Here is a 14,124-nt window from a genome sequence, read left to right as displayed (position 1 = left end):
TTAGGCACATAAAAAACAATTTGTGGTACAGCTTGTACTGCTAAATGCTCAAAATTAATCAAACTTAATAATAAAAGAGGAAAACTAATATGAGCAAACAAAAATGAGTAATTCATAAATGGTAACAACGATAGAACTCAATAAAGGTGATGAATTTGGAATAAATACTGATTACATACCTCGATTGCTATGGCCATATTGAAACACATGGACACTCAATTCACTCAGAGCATTATGGTAACCAGCCCGCTAAGAAATTGCTGATCGATGAAAATAATCAAATGTCAAATGCCCCACTTTGTCCGACCCTAGATACAAAAATTCTTGTCAAAACCCCTATGATCACCTGCCCTCCCCCCCTCCCACTTAACATTGATAGGTGCATAACATTCACAACTCTAATAATTAAATAGTTTACATGGTAACAGCCCATGACTGAGCAGACAAAACAATTATATTTTGAAAATATTTTAATAAATATACTATTCTGACTTGTGTTGGCTTGTCGAAGTTTGAAATTTTAAGAATATGGCAAGTGATTTTATCATTAACTAACTTGATTGCTTGTGTAATTGTATCACCAGGCATTCTTTTCCAACTCCTGGCCATTCACTACCCAGGCATTCTTTCGTAGGACCAGATCAATTCCATTTGACCACTTAAAGTGTCAATAACTCCTTCAAATAATACCTCTAGAGAGTAAAATCCTAAAGTATATATAGGGTCACTAGGGCAAATCTGGTGGCATTGCCAGCCAATGGTTAGTGCATTTGCTCCTTTATGTGTACTTCAGTTATTGATCTTTTTTCAGATTTTGTGGTATGTGCTCTGCAAAGCTAAGGAGAGGAGTTAAGTTTTGTTGGAAATGCAATGCTGACCAAACAGTTGCTGGTCCACCTGATGAAACTAAAAATCCTGTGCAACAACAAGGTGAATCCTTTGGCAGGCCAGAAGTTGGACAAAAGAGAAAAGCCATGTCTATTAACAGCTACATGAAGGCTAAATCAACTGAAAGGCAATCTGCTAGTAGCTTTCGATCAAAGAAAAAGAACTCTGCAAAGGAGGAGAAAAAGGTCTCTGTGAACATTGGTATCAAAGTTATTTCATCAAATGGACTTAAGACAGTTCGTGGTAAACGCTTACCCGTCACTGTGTCTCACCAAAGCACATATGCTATATTACTGGAGCAAGCAGTACAAAAATGGAGTGCATATGACAAAAACTTTGAGCTTTCAGCCCTTTCTCTGTTCTAATTTTTTACTTGTCTGATGTCTTCATTCATGGATGGATTTATTGGGAAATGGGACATTCACCTTTATTTACTTGGCCTAGAATGCAAGACAGATACCAATTCCAATGTTAAATAATAATCTGTGAAATGTTCTGCTGACGCTCACTTGCTACAATATGATATGCATTGAATAGTGATTACTAGAATCAATCTAGCTTCCTAGATTTATTCCAATGATAATTTTCATTACCACAGTCCACAGCAGAAAATTTTTAAAACAAATGCATCTCTCTTTTGAGTCACATAAATTCATAGTACCGTATTGTCAGCCAGTATATACACTTTTGTTATGTTTGTTCCTCACCAAAATCCAATATGGTAGCGAAAACATCAGAGAAATGTTGCAGGCTAATGTTGCAAAATTGGCATTTTCTAGATAGGTAGAAAGATAGATAGAACTTTATTTACCCACGCTAACCCTGTCAACTGAAGCTGATTTTCAACAGAGGGCATGTAAAAAATGCGAGAAATACTGACAAGTAATACAAATTAGATAGCGGAAATAGCAGAAATAGTTATTTACAAGTGGTAGTGCTTCCATTCCCCATTCAATTTACAATCATACCATACTTCCAATCTGCACAACAATTTTTCCTTTGACATTCACCTACAATTTATTACAGAAATTAGTCAAGTGGCATTTGTCGCAAACGAGAATCAAAATGCTCATAGGAATTCCTATGGGAAAGATAATTTTCCTTAAATTAAAACAGTGAAAAGTCATGTGATTGAACAATTTTGTCGCATGATATGCCAATGCATTTATTTACAACATATTTCTACTTTTTAGGTCAATATGCTGAGTTTTTCTGCCTGGAAAAGTATAAGACAGAAGTAGGAAAAGACTATAAGCGCCTCGTATTTTATCTTTGCCAAAAGGAAGATCTAGAAAAAAGCGAAGAGCTGGATGACGAGGAATCTGTTGACGGAAAGAGTGATGTCGAAACTTTCAGCTTAAACCAATTATTTAATGGGCCTCCTGAAGAGGTGTTTGCCATTGACAAGTTTATAGACGCTGTGGAGAAAGCAGAAACCCAAAGCCAAAAAGAATGCTCGTCTTCAAATGTTCGTGGACAGACGGAGTCAAATGACGTTTCCTGTCTCGTGCCCCAGGACGCGACTTCTAATACTGATTTCGACAGCTGTATTTATGATTATAGAGATGTGGTGAATTTACTAAGCTCTAAAGTCCAACATGATGATCAATTTTTCCTTACCATGAGAAGAAATGCGCCGTTTTCCAGGGTACTTAGTTTATGGAAAAGACAAGCTTTAAAGATGGATCCTTTGCATGATTTAAAGGTTCATTATAGCGGCGAAGATGGCATCGACTCCGGGGCAATTTCGTTAGAGTTTTTGGAAGAATGCGTGCAAGAGATGGGAAAAGTAATGTTTCCTGATGGTTCTCCTGTCGATTCATCTTTGCACGTACAAAATGGTGATTTCCGAGCATGTGGTCAATTAGTCGCTGTGTCATTGGCGCAGGGTGGCCCACCTCCTTGCTTTCTTGAGAAGTGTGCGTACGAAGCTGCGTTTTCGAACGTGGACATGATGAATATTTCTAACGAACATCTAACCACTAGAGAAGTTAACTTGCTGGAGGAAGTGCGGTCTGATTGTAAAAAATATACTGATCTGATTTTAGATCATGGTTACACAGGAACAATTTCGAATGAGCATGCTGAAGAAATTATTTGTTCCCTGAAGGTGAGTTTTGTCTCTCGCAGATGCCTGTACATGAAAGAGTTCATGATTGGAGCTAAATCGTATGGGCTTGACACCATCATAAGAGAGCACCCATCTACTTGTGAACCGTTATTTGTGAATGGAGAGCTGAAGAATAACTTGGTGCCTAGTGCCGACTACCTCTTTTCGCTAATGGTGCCTAATTACTCGGAAGTCGGGTCAACGAGAAGATGTACTGAAGAAAAAATTATGGATTATTTACAAGATACCTTAATTGCATTCGAAGATGAAAACCTTGTGGGACATAGTTATGCAGTAACCTGGGATGATAAAGAAAGTGCAGAAGCTGGTAACCAATCATCTTATGGTGGCGATGATCAAGAAATCCCAGAAGAATTTGAAACTGCAGTCGTAAATATTCCAGGTGTGATGGGCTGGTTAACTGGAATGCAGCACGTGCCTATAAATGGAAGAAAACCAAACATAGCAGTCGATTTTGATCATGACTGTCTGTTACGAAATCCTAAACACTCGATTTGTTTCCCACTGATCGGAGCATGTGCTAAAACACTAACCATTCCTGTGGCACATATGAGAGACGAGACGAAGTTCAAGGAGGTCTTTCTGATGGCCTACTGCAAAGGAAGACCATTTACAAAACCATAATCTGGATTGAAATAGAACAGTTTGTAGAAACAGTCATTTCACAGTTTGAAAGTCTATCTAACATCTTAGTTTTTGATATTGATATTTTGCCCCTGAACTGTGGAAACTGGGGATTGTGGTTTATTATTAATGTTCGACAATTCCTTACAATATCTACCCGACAAATCGCAGCTGTAATACACGCTGCGATTTGTAGGGTCGATATTGAATTTTAGTAAATGTTTATGACGAATTTTGGAGATGAAGATGTTGTCATGCTGGCGTTTGGAACGTATTTTTCAACGTTTGTTTTAATTAACGTGCATGTGAAATCATCCAGACAAATGGCTGCGTGTATTCGAACCCTATGTAGCATACGCCATATTATGTTGTTCATGTAAATGATTTAGGAGATGTCTATGTTGGTTGTTGGACGCTTTAAAATGTTCAAGAAAGAAATCTTATGAATAGAAATAAGGGACGAGATATGTTTACTGTTAACATTAAAAATCAAGTTCACTTTGTGCTATTTAAATACAACGACTACACACCATTGTTTGCGTTATCAAGTAATACGTTGTACAAATCTTGACCTTCTCTCCAGTTTCCCGGTCTTTGTAACCCGCACGTGTTCATAACATAACGAAAATAGTCCTGAAATACATTTTGCTCAACATTGTCGACAACATGTGTTTGTGCGTAAACCATGTCCTGTTCTGGTACAGCCAATAAAATGTCAGAAGCACCACCGTTTATCACAGGCAAAAAGTACAATGAATCTGGACGACCAGAAACTGTATCATGCCGCGACTTCCTTATATAATGTGTGTTCCAGTGCTCTTTGACATAGTCTAAATCCGCTTGTAGAAGAGGTGCAAAGGTAAACCAGAGGCATTCAGATTGCAATTCACTTGCCGGATTAAATATTTCTTGCCCTTCTAAATCTGTAAAAAAATTTATCCACCAAGTAATCCTACTACGTCTGAAATAAGACCACCAAGCCTCTATTCTTTGATTTCTTGGTGATGGCACGTAACGATGACTGTGAATATCTTCTCGAAAGAAAGATTGTAATGAAGCCATGATACAATTCTCTGTACCAAGATCGGTCACTAATTTCATAGGACATCCGTTCAGTTGTTGAACTGCTTCAAGGTAATATGCTGCTATGTTTTGTGGTAGATTATTGGAACGCGTGACGTATAACCATAATATCTTTCTGCTCCAACCATCAATACATGCGTGAATGGGTAAGCCGAATGGCTTTAACTTATCATAACCGTCACAGTGCCAAACATCGTTCGGCCCACGATTGTGATATGTTCTCCGGCGAAGTTTGTGAGCCTTTCTCTGCTCTACCCCTTCAGGATCGAGTTGTTTTAGTAAATGCTGGACAACACTTCTTTGTACAGAAATACCTTGCAACTTAAGTGCATGCCATACGTGCCGGTAACCTCCTATACAACCAGGTCCGTCCAAAATATTTCTAATTTTCTCTCTAACAACATTGATTTCATAATCGACATTTTTCCTTTGAAGGCCGTACCGTTTTATACGTCTTTTAAGAGTTGCGATGCTCATTTTTACTGAGTGGTTTTTGCTCAATAACTCGATAATTTCGTCGTACTTGAAGCCTTTACTAAAGTATTCTTTGATTAAATTTTCTTCCTCTTGGGCGCCCGCCATTGTGAATTAATACTACTCGTCATTACCACGTGTTTCAACCCACTTTGCCCTCGAGTTTTTAATTTGCCGTGAGTTTTTAATTTGCCGTGAGTTTTTAATTTGCCGTGAGTTTTCAATTTGCCGCGACTTTTTAATTTGCCGTGAGTTTTTAATTTGCCGTGAGTTTTAATTTGCCGCGAGTTTTCAATTTGCCGCGACTTTTTAATTTGCCGCGAGTTTTAATTTGCCGCGAGTTTTTAATTTGCCGCGAGTTTTTAATTTGCCGTGATACTTGTGGGCCACCGTACTTCTCAACTATTTTTTACAATATGCTAAAATAAGTATTTTAGAAGCAGATGGCTGTAAATATAATCTTTAATGAGTGATATTACGTCGAAAACATTCTCTGTTGTGCAATCTAGATTTGAAATATGGTATGATGATTCTTTATCCATGCAATTTATTTTGGTCTTTTTTCTTTTGAATCTCACGATTCTTAAGTAAATCGCTTAAAGGAAAATCTAAAGGAAAATCGCATTGAACTCGATCTTTGAGTTTTTGGGCTTTGTTTGAATGCTTTTAATAGCTTCACAGAAATAACACATAAGTGATCCAATGTCATTAGAGAGCAGCTTCTAGAAAAATACCGAATACATACATGATAAGAGCATGGAAATTTCAATAACACAATGTGAGCAGGTGTAAAGAATACAGTGCCATTATTAAAAGATAAGGGTTCTGTTCTAGCAAACTATGTACCTCTCAACTCCCTGATAAATATGTCCGGCTCTTGAAGTTACTACTTGGCTAGTATATATGTCAGATGTAAAAGTTACCTAATAGCTGTAGCCTACAAATGGTTCATTCCATAGGTCATGTTTTGATAATAATATATTTGAAAATTATAAATTACCAATAGTACTGCTTAAATTTTTAATTTCAATTACTTATTTGTGCAAAACCATAGATCTATACTAATTCACCGCATAACGAAATATTAGCCAGTAACCAAGATTAATCTGAAGAGAGTGTATACGTCATATTTATTTTACATTCTAGTTTTCTTATTACAACAGAAACAGCTCTACTACATGAATAATATATAACAACTAGGATATGCTTAAAATAGCCTTGATTTAGTTTGTGGGCTACTCAATTGCTTTAAATATTAATGGTTACAATGTTTATTTTGATATAAAACAATCTTATAGACAAACTCATTACCCAGAAGATTCCTGAAAACTTTTTCATGGAAAATGTATCAAGAGAACTGTCAGGCTTGTTTTTATCACGCATACAATATTCATATTTCATACTGATCTCCTCGTTGTAGCCAATTTTTCAAAATGATACTTTGATTATCTTTAACAAGCTCATATTTTGTTAAAGGACTTCATTTTTTGACTTCTCTTACACAATAATTGTAATTCTGTTCTTAAAATACTTCTGAATTCAAGTCTATCTAACCCGTCGTAGTCCAGCAAAGTCAATTTCCCTTTTTCGTTAAGACTGATTCCAGCCAAATTGACTGTGGAAATCAAATATGTCTTCTTTTCGTTTCGAGCTTCTTGGCCAAACAAACATTTACATAGATTAATAAACAACTCATTAAAATACGCTGAGCAGAGGCGGTAAAACATTTTAGAACAAAATGAACCTTTTCTTGGCCTTTGTGAGTCTATTCTAAGAATAGGCGAAATTCGACTAGTTTTATCCCCCAGGAGAAGGCTCTTACTATTCTCGATGGAGATTTTACTATAAATTCTACACGCCATGATAGAAGTGTGTTTCACTTATGACGTCAAAAGTTAATAAAATGGCGTTTTGAAAGTTCGCACAGGAAGTGCCAAAATGGCATCTTTGGACGATCATAACTTTAGATAGAAAAGTTCAACTTTATTTCTGATTTTAAATGTGAGGATTGATACTTCTTTTTATTTGGCAAAAAATTAGGGGGTCAAAATTCGTTGCATAAGCACTTAAGAATTGTATTTCGGAAACGTGATTTTTCATTAAATCGGATATATTTCTGCGTTATTATTCACCGATTGCGTACAGTTTGATAAAATAACTGATTTGAGGATAACAATGCATAGTTTATACCAGTGTGGAGACTGCTTAGGTATCTTTTATTGTTTATTCGCTATGATAATTTGGGCACATCATATGACTATAACAAAATAAAATATAATAATCAGTGTTCGTTGCAGTCCACTGTTTTATACATAAGGACGTAGCATTATATTTTGTGATACCATCAATTTGAAGTGCAGAAGTTACCTAATGACAATATGTTTGTGAAGCAGTTCTTCTTGAAATTGCGTATTTTCCGTTGCTTGTAAAATAAAGATTTGCTCTTTGCTTTATAAAGTGAAATTTATTTGATTGTTTTCACTAGTTAACTTTTGATTGTATTGTGACTCTGAAGATGACTACCGCTAAGGTTGTCGAAACGTCAGTCAACAACAACAAAAACAGACCTTCTCAGGACTTTATTAACCTGGACGATCATCATTTACAAACATATAAAGCTGGATTCTTGTCCCAAACTTTAAATCGTACTGATATACTTCGGCTTTAATTTCAAAAATCTTTAATTTCTCTGATGATGGCTTTGGAATAAATTGGAAACACGGTGCCAACCAGTAACTGCTATCGTGGCGAGAATCTCTCGTCCATACGTAGTTTTAAAGAGATTTGACTCGTCTCCAATCCCTGTGGGCTTGATAGCTCAACAGGTAGAGCAGCGGACTAGTACCCGAAGGTGCAAGGTCAAATCTCGTCCAAGTCACATGTTTTTCATGTGCATGTAAAATCCGTGTTAGGATTTATGTTATGTATAATTTCAAAAATCAGTGTAACAAAACATCTTATCGCGTTAAATCACTTCGCATTTCGTTGAATAATTTCACATCAGATTAAATCACTTCTCTTCACACTGAGCCACTTCACCTTACATTAAATCATTTAAGATTACGCTAAATCTTTTGACATTGCATGGAATTATTTAACGTCACAATTATTTAACGTCGAATTATAAAGGATGTTCGGGGGGGTGGTACGGTAAAGATTTCTTCACTAAAAGTTTTTAGTTGGAATCTCGGAAACATTGTTACCTGTGTAAACCTCAATAAGTTTGGAAAGTGTGTGTTGAAATAACCGTCTCCAGGCACTTTAACATGTTTGCACAATGTAATAAAATGATTTTCAATGAATGAGAATTTTCGATACACAACTTAAAAGAACGCGTCACAGCAAAACTAAACATACGGACTGCCTCTAAGATATTCTCTTGCATATAATGCAAAGTGTATCTAGAAAAGTAATCCAGATTTTCCTACCGTATCATATAACAAGTTTAAGTAGGTAATATGTCTGAACAGCACAATTAATTATTGTAGACGGAGCAAGTATGCATATCAAGGACATAGCTGACAACTTGTAATTCTTAGCCACTTTCTCCACTTTCTGTAAAACTGAACACTCTAATTGCATTTTGCTATCTTAGGCAGTTCAAGACTGGTGAGGTATCTGAAGTAAGCAGACAGACTATCATTCCAAGCAAGTGTAACAGAACCCTGCCCTGATTAGGCCATTCCCAATAGTTAAGGTAAAAAAGGCATTTAGTATATAATCCTAAATGACTTTTTTGTGAATATATTTTCATTAGTTGTAAATACATATTTGACTAGAATGTCAGTTTCTTGTGCTGCATAGCAATTTTGTGCCTGTCTTTAAAAAAAATCACACTCAAATTACACTATGACTATGAAAGTATTTTCTTTGAGTGAGAATTAACAAAATAACTACCTAAAGATATTTCCTTTCCAAAATGCCCTTTTCTTTATTTGCATGTATTTAAAATCTTTATGCTTTACCCAATAACTACTATTTGACTAATAAAAAATAATAATAGAATCAATAATTGGATCACAACAAGATCATGATTCACTGACTATTTCCTCCCAATCACATTGCTGATCTAACAGACACTGAAATATTTTCGCTTAAAATTTCTAGCTGAAATTAGAAAATTTCCCAAGACTTTCCAACAACGCCAATCTTTTTACATTCTTCTATCAAACAATGAACAAAAGAAGCAATAGCTTTTGGGTTGTGATTTTATAATCCAGTGAATTCGATATGTATTGAAGTTTATAGTTGATCACTTGTATTGTGCAATCCATCCACCATGGCTCACGGTAGCTCACATGATTACACCTCGCTTTGTGATTGGTTTGCAATCCTGCAGCATTGCTGAAGATCACTATATTTAGCTACAATTGTGCAGTTTTTTGCAAGCTGACCGTGTCAAATTAAAGCTGTGATCGCAGCTTCGAATTAACGAACGTTTTTGGGCAAATTAGATAAAATTCGGCATGCTTTCGGCAGTTTAACAGCTCAGCGTTAAACTGGTTGATTTTACTCATAAGCAAAATGTTTAATTTGAAGTTTTATGCTTTTTTCAAAAACCATATCAAAAAGACAGTAAATTATAAAAAATATAAATCTAATTATTTGATTAAAGACATATTTTCGGTCAATTTTCAAAGAAATACAATAAAATTTCTAATCTTATTCCTAAAATGTAATCTCAAATGTTTGAAAATTCTGACCGTGGTTCGAGTCACTTTCGCCATGGTCTCGATCCGCGCCTGATTCCATGTAAATTATCTATGGAGCGAGCTTTAAAGTGGTTATATCACGAATTTTAGCCCCCCTTTTTTATTAGCTAAATTGAAAGACCTTGTTTCAGTGATTTTAAATCTGCAATTACAATTGAAATTGGATTGGTGAAAGTGATTTTATGGACGTTCAAAGTCACGATTTTAAGCATTTTTTTTGCGAACTTTTTGATCGGTATGCTAATGACTTGTGACGTAGAAAGTTGAACACATATATCAACATGGCATATTCTACTAGTAATCTTAATAAGAAACGCGGAGGAAAACGCTGTATTGCTGTCGGACCTAATCAAATTAGTTGCGCCAATGATTCAAAAACAGAAGGAATGTCGATGCATCTGTTCCTAAAAAAGAAACAGAGCCGCAAAGACATAGAAAATGGGTAAATTTTGTGCGTAAACATAGACCGGGTTTTGAAGCTTCCTCTACCTCGTGTCTGTGTTCTGCGCATTTTGAAGATTCTTGTTTTGACCTTAATTTGAGCGTGCAAGTCAAGCTCAAAAGAAGGTTGAAGAAAGATGCTATCCCAACCATTGACGTGGCTGGGATTCCTGAACCATTACAGGACGAAATAACCGATCGAAAGAGCAGACAAGTAAGTTTACGCTTGTTTATGTTAATTTTTCTTTTGTCATATAAATTCGATATAAGTTTTGTAGATTATTCGACATACTCTCCATAAGCCATCACTGAAGGAAACATGTTCTCCCGATGAGGAAGTACATCTACTAGTGATGGAGCTGAGCATGTTGAAGTATGCAAAGCAAACGATTCGCCATTTGAAGAAGAACTACATGCAGTTGGTGAAGATATTTGTGAATCCCAGTCTCCATGTAAATCGTGCCATCGTCTTACTTACATCTTTACAAAAGGCTTTAAGCTGGTATAAAATGTACTAAATGCAAAGCTCCAATGAAAGGACATCCTCGAGGTCAATGCTCCACTGAAAAGAATAAATTGAAGTTGGTAGATGATAGGGCAGTGGTCAGACATTGCTTGGAGCCTGTCTGGAATGGAGAAGTAAGGCACCTCCTTCCCACCACCAGCCTGAGGGTTCACCTTAGGCAAATGATAGTACCCTCTAGCCTCCCTATCTGGGCACTGATATACACACCTTTCCTGATGATTACAGTATTAATATAACATTGAATGGTATGTATACTTGTCAGATTGAAGATGACTATCTCACTCGATTGTGCAACTCAATTAATTTTTTACTGTAGTTTAATGCTCAACATGCACTTTGCGGATGCAGTGCACTCAAGTGTGAAGACCTTATAAGATAAGTTCATGTGACTTGCTATTTTCCATTTTTACATTTATGCTATGATTTAATTCCATATAATTTTTCTTTTGTCTTTTTTCCCAGACTGACATTGAAGAAAAGATTTTCTTTACCATATAGTGCATCCATGTATCTCCTATTTGGTTTTCATCTAGGCACATTTCCGACCATTCTAAACTCAGCAAAGAAGGCCAACAGTCTCTACAGTGCACAAGTTAAAGACCTTTCCATCATCGCCCCTCTGATGGTATGTAACCTTTGTGTTACCACTTGGATATGCTTTCTGAATAAAGTGGTAAACACAAGCAGGTAAAGGCCGAGTATTCTCCCATCCCATAGACCCACAAAACCATCGCTTCAACCATCTGTATGCCAAAGCTCTCAAGTACCTGAAGTAAATAAAAAGGTTGGACTAATTATTGTTGATGAAACAATGTTGATGATAACATTGTTTCTCATACAATTTACAATCTTACATATTTAATGATTGTGAAGCTTGGCGGCGATAAGTACGTCCATTCCTATCTCTCAATAGTGGCCCGACGTTTTCAAGGACAGCCTCATGAACTAAAGGCCCAAATTTGGCATGCTGTGTTATGCATGATATTTTCTCAATGCTGCCATCGAATGTCATTTTCTGCAAAACTGGTCCTATTTCCTTAATGCATCTGTACTCTAATACGCCTTCTAACAAATCGGTATGACAGCATTGACAACTACACCTGAAACGTGGGAGCATTGTGGTTTATAAAGTAACTTTATTTATATTACAAACAGGAGAAAACAACAACTTACCATTCACCGAGTGGAATTACGCCATCACTTCGTTGTTCTAAGGTCGCAGGGAGAATTCCATCGGGATCATCTGGATTATGCACTTCATCACAATCTCCTGCGAGCGGTTCATCGTCATATGCGAAGTCGTTTAAATGCTCGACATAACCCACGGATTCCGAGCTCGAATCAGATACGCATTCAGACATCGAATTCGAATTGTCTGAGCACCGATTTGAGGCCATACTTTCCGGACAACTTGTTTTTTAATATTTTATTGAAAATACTGTCATTATTTGTTTTTAAGACAAGAAAAACGACAACAAAATCACCTCCTATAATATAATATTATATTGACGGAAACAGACGTGTTCAACTATTACGTCACAAGTATCAATATGGCGTCGTAAAAAATTCGCAAATAGTACCCGACTTTGGAGGCAAAATTAAGCAACTTATATTTATCTGTTTAAGTCCAGCGACATATCATAGTTCTTCAAATAATCCAAATTTTCAATTAAGCTCATAAAAAAGGGGGGCTAAAATTCGTGATATAACCACTTTAAGTAAAATGACATATTGATTATGTACATGCTTTAATACATTAATATGCGAATATGTTGCTACGCAATGAGTTTTTAGCATGGCACCATGTTATGAGGAAATGCATTGATTTTAATTTAGATAAATGTAAGAAGAAATTAGTAATTATTGAATTTGACCAATATTTTACTAACAATAAATATAAGGAGACAAGTCTTCATTCCTAACCCTTATCCTAAACACAAAAGAAACATTAATTAAAATCATATTTCGTATCGATACCCTAACCATAAACCATAAACCTAACCTGCCAAGGTTTAAACTTGCTCATGTGTTAGTTGCTGATACGGTGCTCATGCGTTAGTTGCCCTAGGCTTACTCCCTTGGAAATTATCTAAAAATTTCTGAAATGCCCTTTCCAGGCCTTATGCGTGAGAGTTGGCATGTATGTTTGTGGCACTAATACATCCCATTAAGACTGGTTTTCACTTGCGCTATAAGCACAAGGACAAGTAAAGACAAAATAAAATATATAAGAAGGCAATCAAGCAACTGACACAAGCATAAGAGTTAGCACAGCAATTTTACATAGTGAAAACCAAACTTTACTGTTGTAGTATAATTAATACAAATCCTTCGTAGTTAATTTAAATATTATGATATAGTCGTTTGGTCTGATAAACAGATCATTCCTGTTCATAAGATTAAAAGACACTTGCTAAATCTGGCATAAGTAAATAGTATGGTACTGTCTTTACAAATCCAGCAATTTTTAGCGTATAGCATCGCTTAACATTGATTTTTGTTTTCTTAAAAGTTAAAATCATCCTGTAATGATGTAATATACATCCACTGCGTATCTGCGTTTTGACTAAGATGGCATGAGGATGCGCAATCAATTACTACGTGTGGACGGGTACTCTACAATTCAGCCCATAGTATTTAATACATAGCTAATGGCAATGGTGCATTGATTGACCTCCAGATGCACTTAGCAAAGACTGCTGTGGTATTAACGACGCACTCGAACTCGCACGAGTTCAAATCACGTCCAAGTCACATGTTTTTCATGTGCATATTAAAACATGTTAGATTAATATGTTATATGTATTGTCTGATGATGGCTGTGGAATAAATTCGAAACACAGTGCCATCCAGTAAACTGCTATCGTGGCGAGAATCTCTCGTCCATATGTAGTTTTAAAGAGATTTGACTCGTCTCCAATCCCTGTGGGCTTGATAGCTCAACAGGTAGAGCAGTGGACTAGTACCCGAAGGTGCGAGGTCAAATCTCGTCCAAGTCACATGTTTTTCATGTGCATGTAAAATCCGTGTTAGGATTTATGTTATGTATAATTTCAAAAATCAGTGTAACAAAACATCTTATCGCGTTAAATCACTTCGCATTTCGTTGAATAATTTCACATCAGATTAAATCGCTTCTCTTCACACTGAGCCACTTCACCTTACATTAAATCATTTAATATTACGCTAAATCATTTGACATTGCATCGAATTATTTAACGTCACAATGATTCATTTCACATCTT

The sequence above is a fragment of the Xenia sp. Carnegie-2017 genome, unplaced genomic scaffold, assembly GCF_021976095.1.
Source record: "Xenia sp. Carnegie-2017 unplaced genomic scaffold, XeniaSp_v1 HiC_scaffold_4, whole genome shotgun sequence".
Classification (NCBI taxonomy): domain Eukaryota; kingdom Metazoa; phylum Cnidaria; class Anthozoa; order Malacalcyonacea; family Xeniidae; genus Xenia; species Xenia sp. Carnegie-2017.
The sequence above is the reverse complement of the archived record's forward strand: the minus strand, read 5'-3'. Positions refer to the sequence as shown.